Raw genomic sequence first — 18,306 nt, 5'->3', positions numbered from 1 at the left:
CTGCATATTTGTGTTCTTCAAAAAGTAACAAAAAAAAAAAATCATTAAATTGATTAAGCCAAAGTTGACTAAACTTTTCTTCATATACTCAGTTCCCAGATGTCTCAGCTTCAGCTTTCACCTCTGCATGAGTGCTCCTTTGGACTGTTCCAGCACTCACATGCCTATGTAAAAGCATCTTTCCTTACTTCATACAGCCACTGTTAGGCAAGCTTCCTCCTCTGCAAGAACAGCAGAATTATCGAGCACTGGAATAAATCATGTTTTTCATAAGGTTGGATGACTGTCTGACATCTGCTTTTTCTCAGTGGAACTAGAGAAATTAAAATTAAGATTCTTTGTTGGAGAACATGAATGGTTCAGGAAGGTACCCGGTCCTGGTACCTCTTCTAGCCACAAAATTACCCTTTCAGCATGTTTAGTTACTTCTGTCACACCAGCAGCCCTGTCACAGGAACATCAGTTGTTCTTAGAATCACCTGAGCCCTCAAAGAAAAAAGGTTTCTGATCTTCCCCAACATGCAGCATTCCAATTATAAAGCAAAACTTTGAAGCTTAATTTTAAATTTGAAGCTTAATTTTAAATCAGTTTTACTATGATCTAATCAATTCCTCAACTACATAGCAAGGATGAGAAGTAATTTTGGAGCACAGGTTTCATTCTAATCAAGTAAGCTCCATTTACTTCAAAGGTTGTGCAGACAAGGGGGAATTAGTCAAAGCATAGACCTATATTTATGAGGCACAACTCAATCCCTTCAAAAGAATAAAATGCCTCGGGCATGAACTTCAGAACACCTTCAGCTTCCATTCTTTTCACTGGAGCTGCATGGACTCAATACTTCCAATAATCAGACCTTCATCCTGTAATAATGTCAGAGACACAACAGGACGGTCTCAGAGGGCACTTGTCTTTAAGTCATGAAATACTATAATGATGAGAAGAAATAACACCAAGCAGAAGAATGCAGCCAGTACCTTTGCTATATAAATCACAGCACAAAACAAGGCAATAACCCTCAACAAGCACTGGCCTTTCTGAGCCTCTTTAGAGCCTGAGCTTATCACTCCTCCTGCTCATAAAAATCAATAAATCAAAATTAATGGAAAGGCTAGAGATTCTCAGAAACCTGATCATCAGTTCTCATTCATGCTCTTTATGACAATCAGCCCCAAAATGTATCTACTATGTGGACTAGCCTGCATGCAGAATCAGAGGTGCCACCTTCCTCCCCTCCCTTTTTTTTTTTTTAAGTAGGCAACATACTTTGTTTTATGCCTTCTCAGTCTGAAAATGAAAGAGTAAAAATCATTATTATAGATATAAATGGAGAAAGTTAGGCCTGTTAGAAAGCAAGATCAATGTCTTAAAGCACAAAGCAAATTCTGAGGAAAATTCAAAATGAAATAGTAAACAGCTTACTTAAAATTTCCACCAGCATCCAGACAGTAGAGGGAAAAAAAAAATCCATACTTGACTTCGAAGGTAGTTTCTTGAATGTCTCAAAAAATTTTATCCAAAATAACACAATTCAATGGAAAAATCATAAATGAAGCATATCAGTGGTGATTACATTACAGCATATCTGCAGCTCAGGTCACGTCTATGTTCTGCTTCAAGTGTTTCAATGTCTAATGAAAGACAATTCTCATCCCAATACTTTCTTTCTCCTTTTGACAGGTAAGACAAAGATGAACGAAAAGGCAATACTGTGTTACCAGTGGTTTCCATACCAGAAAAAGACCAAGTCAAAACCTGGGGTCTCACCCCACTCACTCCAACCCCAAGTCAACATCTCCAGTATGACAGCACTGCAGAGGGGGCAAATTTAGAGGCTGTTCAGATTCACTAATTAAAAACTTAATGGATTTATTTTTTTAACTAACTGGTAATTTGACTGCTTCTAAACTGAAACTGAGTTCCAGCCTTAGAATAATTTGGAGACCTTCTATGCAAAAGCTGTATACAAAATTCCTGCCCTTAAAGCCAGCACTCTCTAACCTTCACTTTGGCAAGCAGGGACTAACCACATTTATAACCACACATAAACACACACAGCTGCAACGCAGGGATGCAAATCATCATGATTATTTAATAACACCATCAAGTTTTAATTATGGCTCTGTGAGATCACCTTCAAAAAGAAAGTCAGGGATGTCTGGCCTACATAAATCAGGTGAAGATTTTGTTGATTTTCCTTTCCTGGCACAGTTCTCAGAGCTGTAGATCAATGTGCCACCTCTCAGGATTCAAGCAGTCCTTTAAGCTTCTAGCTGATCTATAGCTGTGACTTTAAGGAAGAAGCTTAGTTAATTTCTCATCATAAATTGTATTGGCAAAAAAAAGAGCTAATTTCTACCAGGGAGTTTATTTGGTTCCTTCAGTGTATATTTTTAGTGTCTATCCAACACAATTTTGTCTGTCAGTTCATTTCCTAAACTACAACAAAGACATTCAAGCATCCCAGAGTGTTTGAGTGGTAAACAAATTTGATACGCTATGTTGTTCCACTGAGGACCAGTAGAAAATAAGAGGAAAAAGGAAACAAATTGGGTAAGATGAGCATTATACCTTCATTTTTTACCCCATCTCTGAGTGTCTTTTCCCCTGAGAAACAAGATCATCAGGGCTGACTTTCTTTTAGCTGTGTGAAGACCAGTTAGGTATTTATGTAATTGCATAAACTTGTCTTGGAAGGGCACAGATTACATGAAGATGTTTCACTAAGTGTTTGACTTAAAGTACAGCAGAGAATTAAATTTCAGAGTTGCTGTGGTGAACTGAATACAGACAACAGGGATTTCTGCATGCAATATAGACTCAGAGAAAGGACAAGAGCACCAGACCAGACACCAAGGCTGGTGGTGCCACTTCACTGTCCAAACCACTGTGAACAAAAGGCCACCAGTTCAGCAGAAGCTGGCTGATAGCTGGAAGGACTGATTATGTCTTTCCCTCACCTTAAAAATAGTCTGTGTGTAGGCATCCATAGCTAATTTCAACTTGGAAAGGTAAAAAAAAAAAATATGATTAATATAATTTTATCTTCAAATTTATTTTATGCAAGTAACACAGATAGCCCCCTTCCTCCCCTCAAAGCTACAACAGCAGACAGAGATACAGTAATACACCTTTCTAGGCAAGGTACTGCCCTTGATCTTAAGAAACCTCTGCTTTCTGCCTGACACTGCTGAACTGCTGTGTTGATACTGATCCCTCAGAGTGTGTTTAAAATGGCACGCGGATGGTCATTCTGACCTCCCTTGTGAAGTTCTTGAATTCAAGAAATGAAAAAAAGTCATACTGGTGTGAAAGCAAAATAGCAAATAGCAATATTTACCATGAAGAAGAATGTCTGAAATTAGGAACTGGCTCAACCCATTATTTTCAAAATCCACTCACAATGCTTTGTGGGGACAAGATGAGATGATTTAAACAGCCACTTTTTTTTTTTTTTTTTTTTTTTGGGGGGGGGGGGGTATTTGTTTTTTTTGCTTTTGTTTTTGTTAATGTAAGGCTTGTTTCCGTCACATCAGGCATGCATGGGAAAGATGATTTACTGGTCACAAGCCACCTCATTAATGAATGTCAGCCATGTACAATTGGTCTCCAAAATACAACTAAAATAGCTTTAATGAAGGAGGTAATAAATAAAAGTGGTAACATTGCTCTGTATTCTCAAATATTTCAAAAGCTGGCAGACAGCTTATATCAGTCATTTAAATATGGCCAGCTGGCATTAATGCTGTTACACATAAAGGGACATACAGACACCTGTGGTGAGCAGGAAGCCTCTGTGCTGAGGATGGCATTAGCAGATCCTGTGCACCTTGAAACTCATAAAGAAAAGCAACCTGAAATTGCATCAGCACAATTTTCAGCTAAGGGAAGCAATGACAAAGTTCTGGGAAACTGGTTTGCAAAGACCCTGGTAGAGGGGGTTCCAAAAGCATCTCTCTGTTTGAAAGATACTCAGGATCCATGCAATCCAGTCTCCAGAGAGATCTGTGTTGTCTGGTACCGAACTTCTGCTTAATTCTGGTTTAGTCTCATTTATATTTATCCCCTCTGTTGTTTTCCCCAGCTTCACAGAATGGAGATGATGACATTTGATCAGAGGGGGGTGGAAAGATCCACTGCACTTTTTGAAGTACAGCAACATCCACATATGAAGGGTGCAATATGGACCTTGGAAATGTCATCTCCGCTTGGCACAGCCTCCTCTGGGATTACATTTGTCAATAACCAAAGACAACCAAAGAGCAACTAACTCTCATTAGCTCTCAGGAGAAGGAGCACTGTAATTTCTGCTCCCTGAAGATGAGATACAGTAAAACTAACTACTTCCATGACCATTTTTATACACACGATCAAATATTCTCTCAGTAACACAGAGTATAAAAGATAAAGAGCACCTAATATCGCAGAGACACAGCAATTGCCAAGTCATCTACACCACTGATCCCTGCAGTCTGCTGGCAATAATTTGAGAGAAAACCTTTGGCTACCTTTCTGGCATGTGATAGGGAAATAGTGTAATTTAAGGCAAGGGAGGTCACTAGCAAATGGCACTGCAGTAATGAAGTAGTAATATTGCTGCCAATCATGTAGTTTTCTTTCCCAGTGATCAGTGCTCAGTTGGTATTAGAATAAAAGCCACTCATTCTTTTTACTTTGGTTGAGAGAATAAGATACAAGCAATTAAGATTCAAGACAAGCAAAAATAACGCAGAAAGCTAAGATGCATTTGTTAAATTCAAAGTCTACGTGAATTATATGAGGATTTTATTTTGCCTTCTTTGAAATAAAAAGGGGATAAGGAAGCCCACTGAACTGCACAAGGTGTGCCACTGGTTTTCCCAGAGCTGTGGACACATGTGTGTGTCTCAGAAATGTCACCCCAGACATACCAGGATATCAGGAGTGAATCCAAATCCAAAAATCTCAGCACCAAATTAGCATATACACAATTACTTGGGAAAACAATGAGCTGATCATGAAAAGTAGGGCAAAAATGCCCCCTCTTTAACCTGGTGCATTTCCATAGCACCAAAATTACCCAGAAATACACTGCTACAAGAGACCTTCAGCAACGTACCTTACCTAATCACTTATTTAGTTGGGATAGAACAGATATGAAACTGCTCAACATGCAGCAAAACTGTCAACTCAAACTTCTCATAAAGATGCAAAGCAACAGCATTTCTCTGAACTGATGAGATTTCTCATTTGGGGAACTATAGAGGGAAACTGGAATAAAAGTATACATGAAAAGGCTTCCTACAGTCTTTTAAGCTTTCCTTTTTTGAGACTGAGAATAACTACATTATGTAATGAAAAGCAAGAACTCTGTGAAGCCTCAAGCCTGATGAGACAGGCAGAACTAGTATGATTATGGCATACTGATCTTCAAACTCTTCACTAAATTTACCAGATTTACTGTATAAAAACCATGCCCCTCCTTTACCCCAGTCTGCCTCTCTCCTAAAGGAGACCCTGACTATTGTAGCACAAGTCAATAAAGCCCTGCAGTCATCACTGCCAACAAATCGAGCAGTTCAGGGGTGGCTTCTGTCCTACATCCATAAGGAGGTGACTGAAGAACAGTATCTGGGCAGACTCACCCTGCCTCATCCAGAGCTGATGCTGAACTGAAGGACAAGTGCACTTGTCCTCTCAAGCAGGCTGACTTTGTAAAAATAACTCCTTTTGCAACTCCCACCAAACACGGAGACTTTATGTCAGTTCAGCAGCCTGGGCACACCAAAAACCAGAGATCAGAATTGCTCTCTATTATCCACCCTCCCGAGTGAAGATAAAGGGTGAATAAGGACGAGAGACTTAAAAGTTGGAAACTGAAACAGGTTTATTAGAACAGGAGAAGGGCAGTAACACATAGGATAAGGAACAAATATACAAATGCACATACAAATATATCACCAGACGATGTGGACTCTGAAGAGCACGTGGTGAGCTGATGGTAAAGGAGCCCAGGGGAGCAGCAGCCAAGCAAGGAGTGGGCAAAAAAGAGGGGGGCTGCCACTGTGCCTGACTTTTATAGGCTATGGGTAAGAAGTGGGAGGGAATAGACCCTCCTGTGTTCTGCCCTCTCAGATCTCTTAGCGTCCTAAAGATCCTCTCCTCTAGGTCCTTGTGCTGGTACCAAAAATTATCCTGGCCTACTCAAACTATGACACTTCATCACACCTCTCCTACTTAGAATGGAGCTGAAGACTGAACAAAGTGGTTTGGAAATGCAAAGAAAAAGCCAAAGTGCAAAGAGAGGAAAGTTACTCACACACAAAAAGGAAATGAAAAAGACTACAAAGAATCAGCAGTGTGCTGATAAAGGTTCCCTATCTCATTCAAAAGCAGCCTATATTTATGTGTGACAAAAGAGGTTCCAGAAACAAGTAATTGTGAACTGCCTCTACAATGTGTCACAGCACACTGAACAGGAAAGGAGACTGCTTCCCTCTTCACACTGCTAATCCCAGTAAAAAAAACCAAAACATAAACAAAACTAAAAAGAACATCAAAAAACAAAACAAAAAAGCCCAAACCAAACCCCCCAAGAAAACACATGCAAAAGAAAAAAATAAACATAAAAAGAAAACAAAACCAACCAACCAACCAAACAAACAAAAAACCCCAGTGATAAATAAGAAAATGCTGTTTTAAAACCTGACGGATAGTGTATCATTTTCAGAGGTGAGAACACTTCAATCGAATTAGTCATGCATTTCAAGGAGAAAACTCTATGGAAGTGGAAATGGCATGAAAAAAGAAGGGGTTGAATTTGTTGTTATCAGAAAGGAATGCCTTTTGTGAACAAAATACAGAACTGCAAGTACAGATCTACAATTATGTTTCAGAATATTTACAGTAGCCCTGAATAATAACATAAAAAGAATTTTAACCATTAATGTGATAAATTAGCTTAGGGACTACGAAGTGTTTATGGTCACTTCTAGTAAATCTGTAGACCAAGAAGGAATTACACACACAAGAAGGAATTACACATACTAAGCTGAGTCTACAAAAGCTTGTCTAACAACCAGACACACTATGCAAAAACTTCCTACACCAGACCAGACTCCTGACACCATGGCAAAGCACACAAGGAAATGATGGCTACATAAAAACTCAAAAAAAACCCTCAAAAAAAAAAACCAAAAAAAAAACCTAAAAAAAAAAAAAAAAAGTAACATTGAAAGGAGGCAATCTGAGCTCAGCCCTTGCAAGGTAAACACCTTATCACATCTGTTACATGTTGATACTCTTAAGTCCTTTCCCTGTTGCATCCATCTTCTCCCTTAGCCCTCAGAGAAACTATAGCCTTAACCATATCATCAGAGAAATCAGGAATAATGACAGTAGCAATGGAGGAGGTAGATATCTTCAGCATTTACAAAGAGCAGCATAAAGGCAGTCACACTGCTTAACCACTCTTTTTAGCCCTACAACACTCACTGGAAAAGTTTACTCCTAAATGCTATACTCTGGCACAGTTACTATTGACTGGTGCGTCACTACAGATGGAGAACATTGAGGGCTGGAGTCAGAAGTCTGGAGGTGTAGAAGTGGGCACTTGCCTGCCTTTGCTTGTGCACATCCTTGATGTTTCCCTCCCTTGAGCTGTATACTGAGATGCCTTTCATAGCAGGTCTGCCTGCTACCTCTGGCTAGCTCCAGAAGTGCAAATCAGAGAGGACAAATAACTATTTATCTAAAAAGTGAGTAGCACGCTAACCATATGCTAGGTTTCCTGCCATCACAAAAAAGGGAACAAAACAAAAGCACTCTGAATTTAGCCACTTGCTTTGAATCAAACCTGGAAATACTCAAAATGCCAAATCAGGTAAGAGATTGACAGGGAAAGATGACATCAATATCAATAGAAAATGATTGCCCGTCATTAAGATAAGGGAATTCAGTAAACCACACATCCTAGAGTAAAGGTAGGTCATGTTTCATGTCAAATCTGGTTTTGAACTGTGTTGAAACTACATGGCTTGCTCAAGAACCAGGAGATGCATGCCTACTAGATTTCCTGGAATTCTTTGAAAATATGTCTGGTACCACCATTACTACAGCTTCATTTAGGACAACTCACCTTAGCAATAATTTCTCTCCTCCCTCCCCTTCTGTATCTCCCTCCCACCTTTGGAAAAGTAAAAGGTGAGAAAGAAGAAATCAGTACTGAAGAGAAGTTTGCACAGGAAAATCCTGTGCAATCTACCCCAGGCTGGCAACACCTTAGCATGTTTATAGCTACTCCCATCTTGGTCTGCCATAGGCAATCATCATTAAGTGTGGCAGCAACAATAGAGTGATCTGTAGGGAAATGCTAATTTTCCCTCTTCTCACAAACTCAGTCCCTATCTGTACCCAGCTGGACTTGCTGAGGTGAAAGTCATCAATTCACTGCAGAAAAGGCACCTTAGTTATCCAGCCACAACTGCCTGAATTGTTTTTTCACCCTACAAATTGTATTAATCTCTAAATAATGTTTTTTAAATATCTGGGCTAGAGTCCCATAGTCAGACTGGCAGAAGAAAAAACTGCCAAAGCACACTCTTTTAACACAGACCAAACTGAGTAATTGCTAATCACAAAAAAAAAAAAAAAAAAAAAAAAAAAAAAAGGAAAACAGTGATGTGGTAGGGTGCAAGCTGCTCAGGAAACATTGAAACTCAGTGCTTGTTACTGTATTTGTCTGAGAGCATCAGCCTAATGCCCTGTTTAAGAGCCAAGCATGTTCAATGGCTTTTTGAATATTAATCTGTTTCTAGAAGGATATAAGTTAACATTAACTCTTCAGATGTTAAACTTCAACTCTTGAAAGACAAGCAGAAAATCAATTTAATGAAACCACAGGCTTAACAACAGATGCTATTTAAACACCACATATCTAAATGACATTTGCAGCTCATAAGCCTCTCTAGCAGAGTTTTTAACTTCTTACATTAATATGAACTGAGCTGTTTGATTCGATGGCTGCCACAGCAGAGTTTTGGATAGGTAAAACTACTGTCATCAAAAGTCATATTTTAGAAATGTTAAATTAATTTGTAATGCTGCCCAGCTCTCTTATTGCTCTTCTTTACACACTGAAACATTAAACCAGCATTTCAGTCACATCGCTATTAAAAAAATAAAACAAAAACAAAAAAAACCCAACAACAACCCCCCACCCCCACCCCCCCCCCCCCCATGTTAAAACATTGTTTTAGTCTGGGAAACAGACATCTTACTTGGAAGTATTTTAGAGGATACCAATATTTTAAAATTAATGCCTGTTCTATATCCTAGGGTATTTGCATTTTATATTAACAGCTATAGTTCACTGTAATCCCAAACCTTTTCATTTATAAAGAAGCTTGGAGAATCACCTTGTTCAGAAATAAGGGAAGTAGTGCAGGTTCTTTCCTCATGATACTTGGTATAAAAAGCCCCAGAGTATAAACAAAATGAATGTGTGGGATATTGGGAGAGGAAACAGGCCCAGAAAACACATTAAGACTACCTGTGGTCATATTTTCGTATACTATCAGAATAAGGAAAATAAGGAAGAAATTTGGTCTAAACGATACCATCTCTGGTGTGGGTAACTGCTCAGTATTCCCTCATAGCTTGTTCCACTACTTAGCTAGTTTCTAGCTTTGTTATTGTCATTGTCATTTGATATATATTTTCTCTTTTGTATTGTAAATCCATTATTTGTTTTGTCCTTGTTGGCAGCAAAATTGAATAAAGTAATTTTTACATCATGCCTTGAGGTTTCTGAAGACAGTTATGTCTTTTCTATCACTTTATTCCATACTGACCATGAGTAATTGTCTTTTTTTCCTTGAGGGCCTTATTATCCCAAGTGTATTATCAGTCACTGCAGAAATCTGTCTGTATACATGAGGATAACAGAATAGCAACATACAAAGATGAAAACAATAATTTCTCAGAATAAAAAAAAAAAAATTAAAAAAAGGCAGGCAAAAAGCTTCAGCTGAAATTTCTCTGTTGGACTGTGGCTGTATTTGAAAAAGAAGCTAAGCTAACATGCTTAGAAACTGACTCCTATTACTACCATCACAGACACAGTAATTGCAAATGGAAAAAATTAAAGTAATCTCAGACAAGACCTCTCTTTGCTTCTGCAATTCAGTTTAAAATTAGTTTGTAAATTTTAGGATTATTGCTTGGCTGTTTTTTTACACAGCATTATCCCAGTCATGTCTCAAGAGATATTGCATAGGAGCCAAGAGTACCAGCCTTGCTTTTTGTTAAAATATACTGGTTCATAACACAGGCTAAACAATATAAGTTCATTTGAAAAAATGTCATCATGCCCTCAGAAAGTATTCTTCAATTCTTTCTTGACTGAAACTGATCAGCTGTGACATCTGTATGTACAGATGTATTTAAAAATTGTAAAGTAATACAACTGGAACAGAAAAGCATTTCCTAGCCTACTGTGATAAGTTACAGAAATAACATTTCCAAACAAAACAAGATTTCAAATGCTTTTTTTGAGAAATAGTTAAACTTCTCCATTACCAATAGGACAGAGTCAAATTGTTGATTTCAAATTCTCTAAGGCAAAAGAAAAACCAAATTGGTGTTATGAGAAAAACAAACTTCAAGCTCTTCTCACTTAAACTGGAGAAAAGTAGTAGAAACTTTTCTTATGGTAGATTAAAATTCAGCAGCAAGAAATCTTCACCAGTAAGGAATTAGAGTCTGAATTGAAGTAATTCTAAAATTCTGGGGGTTTGGGTTGTTTATTTAAAACAAAACAACAACTGGATCCAAACATGGTTGATTATTCAGAAATGTCTGTGAACTCACACTGGAGCAGTCTTAAAAGGTGCAAGGCCATTGGCAGCTCAAGAAATGGCTCAACTGCAAATGGAATACCACAATCCTGTTCCCAGCTGGGGAACATTGTTTAGCATGAAGAACTAAAACCTGGCCAGGGAAAATATTTCTACTCGTGCTGGAAGTAGCCTGCAGCCAAACAGTTCCACAGTGGGAGGTCATCAAAGCTCAGAGTTCTGTTTCTCCCACAAAGAAGTACTCTATTTTTGCTACAAAATCACCTGCATCTTGTGTCTATGCTGACAGTTTCAGTGGTGTGTCTCACCTCAGTGGTGTGTGTGCATCTATCTGGCAGGGCACACAGAATAATCAGGAGCAGGGTAAGAGAGCTTTACCTCTCTTTTCACATGAGTTTCCATCTCTTGCTGCATAAATGCAGCATTAGCTCTACTCCTGTTTCCTTTTTTTCTCTGGCTCTCACCTGGCAGAGCTGGAGGAGCGAGGTAGCTGGTGAGAAGCTGGGGCTCAGTGGGAAGACAGTGAATGGTACCTTGGTTCCAGCGAAGGAGTTGGCCCAGAGGCAGAGTCTCTCCCACCACCGCAGCCCCTCGTGCATCTGCCTGTGAGACACCAATTGCTCCTGATTTCACAAAAACCAGTCCTAAAGCTGAGGTAGATGTACCTCAGTCAGCAGGTGAGCTCAAAATGGAAGCAATTAAACTGAGTGACAGAGCCAAGGTGTGCAGAGCCAAGGACACTGCTCAGCCCTGAGGAACATTTTACCCTCCAGAAGGAATAAAGAGGTCCCACCTGCATCCCTCCTTTGGGGAGGAACAGACAAGATAGATGCCAGAATTGACCAAACAGAGTATTCCATCCCATACACGTCATACTCAGTATAAATTTGAAGGATCACGAGGGCTTCCAGTTTCCAGCTTCCGGCTGCCTGCCCTTCCTGCCTTTCCTGCTTCCCTTCCTTCACCCGTTCCCTGTTTCCTTAGGCATCCTGGAAGGATTCCGTCTGTTCCTCTGCCTGTGGTCCTGATCCAAGCCAGCCCATATCTGTGTGTTCCTGCCTCCAGTTCCTGACTGCTGCTGACTCCAGGAGTCCAGCCTGGACTTTCCCAGGGCTGCCCTGCAGCCTCGGTGGTGACGTGAGAGTTACTGGGGGAAAAGGGGGGGAGGAACGTGGTATCAATTTTCCTGTATATTTGTATATATTTAGTAATTTTTCCTATTTATCATTACTGTTTCATTAAAGTTGCGTAGTTTAGTTTCCAACCTATAAGTCTCTCTCTCCTTTATTTATCAGGGAGGAGAGAGAGATTAATAGAGAGCATCTGTCACTCAGTTTAACTGCCAGGCCAGTGTTAAACCATGACACTATATTTTAGTAGATTTAGCAGGAAACTAAACTTCCAGACTTTTCTTCCTTCACATGCCTGAAAGACACGATGGATGTTTTTGAAACTAAAATCAGCACAGTCAAGGTTTTTAAGATCCAAGTGGTAGACCAGCTAAAGCTGCACTACCTCAGCGTGCTCCAGTGTGGGCCCGAGTGGAGGAGGGATTTCTGCCACCTACCAAAAGGAACACTGCAGATGCCAAATTTGGGACATAAAGCCACCCTGATGATGGAGCCCTGCTGTGGTACCTGGCCTGGCACCCCCTGGGCCTAGAGACCAGGCAGCAATGGACCTCACTCCTTGTCATACCAACAGTTCAGCCCTTTGTTGATGTTTTTGATGTTTAAATATGGAAATACCCATAGTTCCTCCATCCTTTCATTAAGACTTTAAATCTTAAAGAAGCTTAATTTTTCCCAGCTACCCACACGAAGGTACCCAAATTATGCATCAAACTTCTACAAAATCTGCAAGGCAATCTACTTCACATGAAACATCCCCTTTTGGAAATCATGCCCCCTCCTTGATCATAAAGGGTACTTCATTAAGTCCTCCCCCTTTGTACTATATGTGGCTTTGCAAGTCAGGCAGATTTTTAATAGATTTATCACACAAAGAGAATATGAAAGAAAACCTAAGACATATGTAATAAAAGGAGGAAGAAAAGGTGAGAGTGGATACTGACAGGGTTGTTCTCAATATCAGACAAAGCTTCAGAACAAATTTTGAAGGAAAGTACGTAAAAATACACTGAGACTGGAATAAAAATTGCAACGGCTTACCAAGAAGAGATCAAGTCTGATTCATCTTAACTTCTTTGACAAATAACTATTGTTTCTCATGGGTGAAATGTAGCAGACTTTATCTGCACAGCAGACAGATTAGTTCTCCTACATCTGACCTAAGTAAAATATTTTGATATAACACTGTGTGCCAGACTGAAAATCAGCAATTCAACTGGAGAAAATGGGATTTGACACATGAATTAGTGAGGTGAGTGAGATGCTGACCACATAGGAAAATGACTAAAAAGCAAGGGAGTAATCAAGCTAAGAGTAGTATTACTGGAATTTCTCAGAAGTCAGTCTCAGACTCTGAATTTTCATTAAAGATGCTGGCAAAAATCTAGTAGTATGTCTGCAAAATTTACTGGAGTCCTAAGGTGATGGCACTGCTGATGGTATCCTAACAGATGATCAGTGTCATAAAGGGAGGACGTCGAGATCTGCAGAAATCAGAATGTTATGACACTGAATATTGTGAAAGATTTTGAGTAGTTAAAAAGATTTCTGCTCTAAGCTGAGACTCACCAGTTAATAAAAAAAAATAGCAGACAAAAGACACCTTGTATACAAAGCCATCACTGTGACAAAAGTCCCAAGAAAAGCAACAGTAATCCTAGAGCACAATCAGTGAGAAATTACTAGCACAGATCATGAAGTATCAAAATGACAACACAAGATGCTGGTAGCACACCAACTGGAACAATGCCTGGATATCTTCTCACCCATACACAAGATATGGGGCCTCAAATGAGAATGAAGTACAAGGAAGGAAAGGCTCATTAAATGCTTGCTGGAGAATGGTACTGGAATGGATGAAACCACTGTGCTGGTTTAATCTAGTCGAATGAAGGCTGAAATAAAATAATACAAATAAGTGGGGAAAGGGGAGAAATAGAGAGAGGAGAGGTACTAAATAAAGAATAAAGTTGTCATGATAGTAAATTTAAAATCATTCTTACAATGTCTAAGATGGAAATTAAAAAGTCTCCAATCCTCACATGCATGAGAAGAGCAGTAATTAGTATAATGATGTAGTTCAATAAATCCATGAATGAGAATATATGATGTGGCTACCTGCAATGTTCCAGCTTAACCCCTCATTTTCAGTTCTACAGTAGGGCTGTTTTTTGCATTGACATCATAAAGCCTAGGCAATCTACCTGCTAGAGGCCAGCTATTATGGAAATGATGCATTAATTTTTTTCTTCCTTATTTTCACAAACGTTGATTTCCTGAAGTAAAAAAAAAATTACATTTTTGCATGTACCACACAGGAATATATGAAAATATCCTACCTTTCAAGAAACAGAAGTTACTCATTCTGATGGCAACACCAGGAATCCTTTTTACTTAAGATCTTGTAATTTTTTACTAGAAACTAAAATACACTAATGATGGTGTTCCATCACTAGTCAGAGCAAGCATTAGGCACAATTAAAAATATTTCAACAATCATTATTACATAGCTAAACAAATTATAATTTCTTCTATCTATAAATGCCTAAAATGAGAATGTAAACTAAGGAATGTGTCCTATATTTTTCACACTTTCCAACAGTTTCGTAACAATTACAAATATACCACTGTTAGTTTTTCTCCCTTCTCAGTTTCAACTACTTTCCTCACATGCTCATCTATGTAAAGATTTCCTATTTTTGAAAAAACCTTTGTTGTACTCTCAGTGGAAATGGCTGGAATTTCAGAAAAACAGTAAAATACCTTTAAGCCTTTTTAACAAATCCCACACCTCCTCTGCAATGCTATTGCTGCAGAGATGGGCCAAAAATAGTATTATTTTGAGTAGTTTTGCTCATCAGCTATGGACTGGAATATATCAACTGGGACTGAACTTATTCAAGTTCTTTTTGCCATCACAAGAACCGTATCACACAACTCAGTTTTCTCAAGTATGAAATAGGGTTAATATTTCCTTTCTTCTTCTGGCAGGGATTCTTTGGATGCATTGCTTTTAATGATAAATCTACCAGTATGTTTGAAATTACTTTTCCCTGGGGACCCATAATTCAATTCAGCCTTGACAGAAGGAGGAGCACTCAGCTCTTCTAACAAATGGGCTTTCCATTGCCTCAGCAAGATGGTGTAAAAGTCAATCCCATCTCAGACTCCCACTAGTGGGAAAAAGAACAGGCTTTAGAAATGAGGCACGATGGTTTTTTATTATAAAATAGATTACTCAGTATTACTGAATAGATGACTGAGATTTTCCTATTAAAAGAGATTACCTCCCTGAAATATTATCACATAAAGTCTTAATAGTCAACTCTCATTTAAATACCGAATCTTGAAAGTTGGTCCTTTGTTTTTTAAAGTAGATCTCTAAATTACATAAATGCAGGGAAGTGTTAACCCCAGCCATGCAGCGCATAATGATGGATGCTGCCATACCTAGTGCTGAATATACCAGGAACAAGATTCTTTAATTGAGTTTTGAATAAATTATTCATTGCCTAAATCCTCTACATTCCCACAGCAAAATGATGTTGAAGCCGAGGATCATTACAGATCTCCAATTGCCTAAATTCTTTCCAACCTGAAGTGGGGGTCACCCAAATTTCACTTCATGGGAAATAAGCTCACAGCACCATATAACATTAATCATAGAACATTAAGGTTGAAAAAGACCTCCTAAGATCATCAAGCCCAATCATCAAAAATAGGAATTTTTTTTTTTAACATGGAATAAACCACTGCTAAATCTGAATATTTTCAGAAGACCTACAAGGTAAGCAAACTAACTCCAATTCAAAGGCAGGAACTAAGCAAAGTAACCCAACATATGTGTATCCAATAAATATCCATATTTTATTATACATCTACATTTCCCTGACAAGTATTTTAGCTATGCTAAGTCTATCAGTGAGACAAAAACAAAGAAAAAATATTCTGCATCATAAGAGAAGTTCAATTATTGTTTCAAAATATCCTCTGAGCCATTTTTAAACTATGAATAGTTCTGATCCCCAATTTGCATGAGTCATGGCAAAGATGTTCTATTAGCATGCCTGCAATTTTCCCCACTATTGTATTTTTTAGCCTAAAAATTTTTTTCCTAAAAAACTTAGCTTGTTTTAGAATAACATTTATAAAGTAGCATCTTACCTGTGGGAAATACTATAAAAAACCAAATAGCTGCCTATATCCTGGAATGAGCCCTTTGAGGACTTAACTGAGAAGAGATGGAATCTCTTCAGAAAGATAAGGAGAACTGGCTGTCCTTGATCTTCATTTTTCTGTTTTCAAATAGATGCACATAGAATCATAGAATGGTTTGGATGGGAAGGGGCCTTCAAGATCATCTAGTTCCAATCCCCCCGCCATGGAAAGGGACACCTACCACTAGATCAGGTTGCTCAAGGTGCCATCCAACCTGGCCTTGAACAATTTCAGGGAGGGGGCATCCACAACTTCTCTGGACAACTTGTTCCAGTGAATGATGAAATATGTTCAAGACCTAAATATCTACCAGCGCATTTCACTTAATTGTATTAATCCTACCAGGAAGCATAGAAAACGGCAGCAAAGTCCTCAAAGGACTTACAAAGTTCAACAGTGGCAAGAGGTCCTTCCCAAAAAACCACACAGGTCACACTATTTTAAACAAACCACGAAGACCCCCAGAACACAAACTTCCAGCTAGACCATGACAGTTCCCGCTCAAAGAGCTTAACTGAAATTGAAGCAGGGATGCAGAATGTGATGAAAATATCTGCTCCCTAAGAAGCTCCCAGCACTATTAATCTATTAATAATACCAGAAAACACAGGTAAAATTTGCAGTGACCCTTATTTCCACAGTAAACCAGACCTCGCCATCAGTACCTCTAGAGACTCAGTCTCTCCTTTGTGCTACGCCCAACTCCGCAGGAGGAACCCTCTGGCAAGGTTCTTGATACCCACCCAAAGCCTCTGTACTTGGATTGGAACCTCCACCTCTCCTGAGAGATTATAGCAATTAAATTTTAGCATGAATATAATCTAAAGACAAGTGCAGAAAAATCCACAGGCTCTTGAGTTACCCTACTGATACCATCAACTCTGCAAATTCCCTGAAGGCACAGAACGAGTAACAGACAACATTTTGTGATGGTTGTGGTGGTGGTACCTATCACAACCCATCACAGAGGAGATCTCTTTGTTATGTGCAGGTAAAACTCTGGTAGATCCTACGTATGGGGAGGAGGGTGGTAGCTGGTCTGGCTGAAAAGTTCAGCACTGGCAGAAGTGAGCAGTATTTTTAATTAAAGTGTCCTAGGTACTTCCCAAGTCATGTGAGAGGCAATTTAGGACTAATAAGCATACTACTAATAAGTACAAGATAAAAAATAAGAGGAAAGAGAAACCCAGGGAGTCCAGAGCACAGATTTTGTGATATGAATTCAATGTGGGTGGAGAGGGGAAGCAGTTAGAGGGAGGTGGGTGTGTATGTATTTGGGTGTTCTTTTTCTTTTCATCCTTTATGCTTTCTTCCTCCACTTCAGAGGATTGTTATTTGCATATTGCTGGATACAAGCCATTCTTATGACTCAAACCCACTTGCTTGAAAAATTAAAAAGAGGAAAAGAAAAAAGAAAATGTAGAAGAAAAAGAAAAAACTCTTCTAGCAGGCACAACAGAATTATTCACAGAAGCAGATAGGGTACTACTTGACACAGTAAACACAAAGAAGGACCACATGGCTTGGGTGGGCATTTGTGGTCAGGGGCCTGGAGCAGTGAAACAACCACCCATCTTAATGACAAGACAAGGCAAGGGAAAGGAAAGGTGAGAAATTCTTTCTTCAGTTTTACTAACACTAATCTGTCACAAGATAGAGTATCTTGCAAATGCTTCCAAAGGAAATGTCTTCTAATTATTTGGAAGAGCTATTATCTGAAGCCAAAGAGACTGTTTACACAAAAACTTTGTTCTTGTACATATATTCAGACAGGTGTCAAGAAGACTGAAGAACAGCATTAGAATCATAGAATCATAGAATCATAGAATCATAGAATCCTAGGGGTTGGAAGGGACCTCGAAAGATCATCTAGTCCAACCCCCCCTGCCAGAGCAGGGCCCCCTAGAGTACATCGCCTAGGAACGTGTCCAGGCGGGTTGTGAATGTCTCCAGTGAAGGAGACTCCACAACCCCCCTGGGCAGCCTGTTCCAGGGCTCTGTCACCCTTACAGTAAAAAAATTTTTTCTGATATTCAACTTGAACCTCCTATGCTCCAATTTACACCCATTACCCCTTGTCCTATCACTGGTCACCACTGAGAAAAGCCTAACTCCATCTCCC

At 39.1% G+C, this 18,306-nt stretch overlaps 1 protein-coding gene across 2 annotated transcripts in view; it reads right to left on the bottom strand.

Moving 5' to 3' along the window:
- ELMO1 (engulfment and cell motility 1) overlaps positions 1-18,306 on the bottom strand; it is a 313,181-nt gene that overhangs the window by 109,978 nt on the left and 184,897 nt on the right. The window lies entirely within an intron of this gene.

The sequence above is a fragment of the Heliangelus exortis genome, chromosome 2 (genome assembly GCF_036169615.1).
Source record: "Heliangelus exortis chromosome 2, bHelExo1.hap1, whole genome shotgun sequence".
Lineage (NCBI taxonomy): Eukaryota > Metazoa > Chordata > Aves > Apodiformes > Trochilidae > Heliangelus > Heliangelus exortis.
This window is presented reverse-complemented; position numbering and strand designations above follow the sequence as displayed.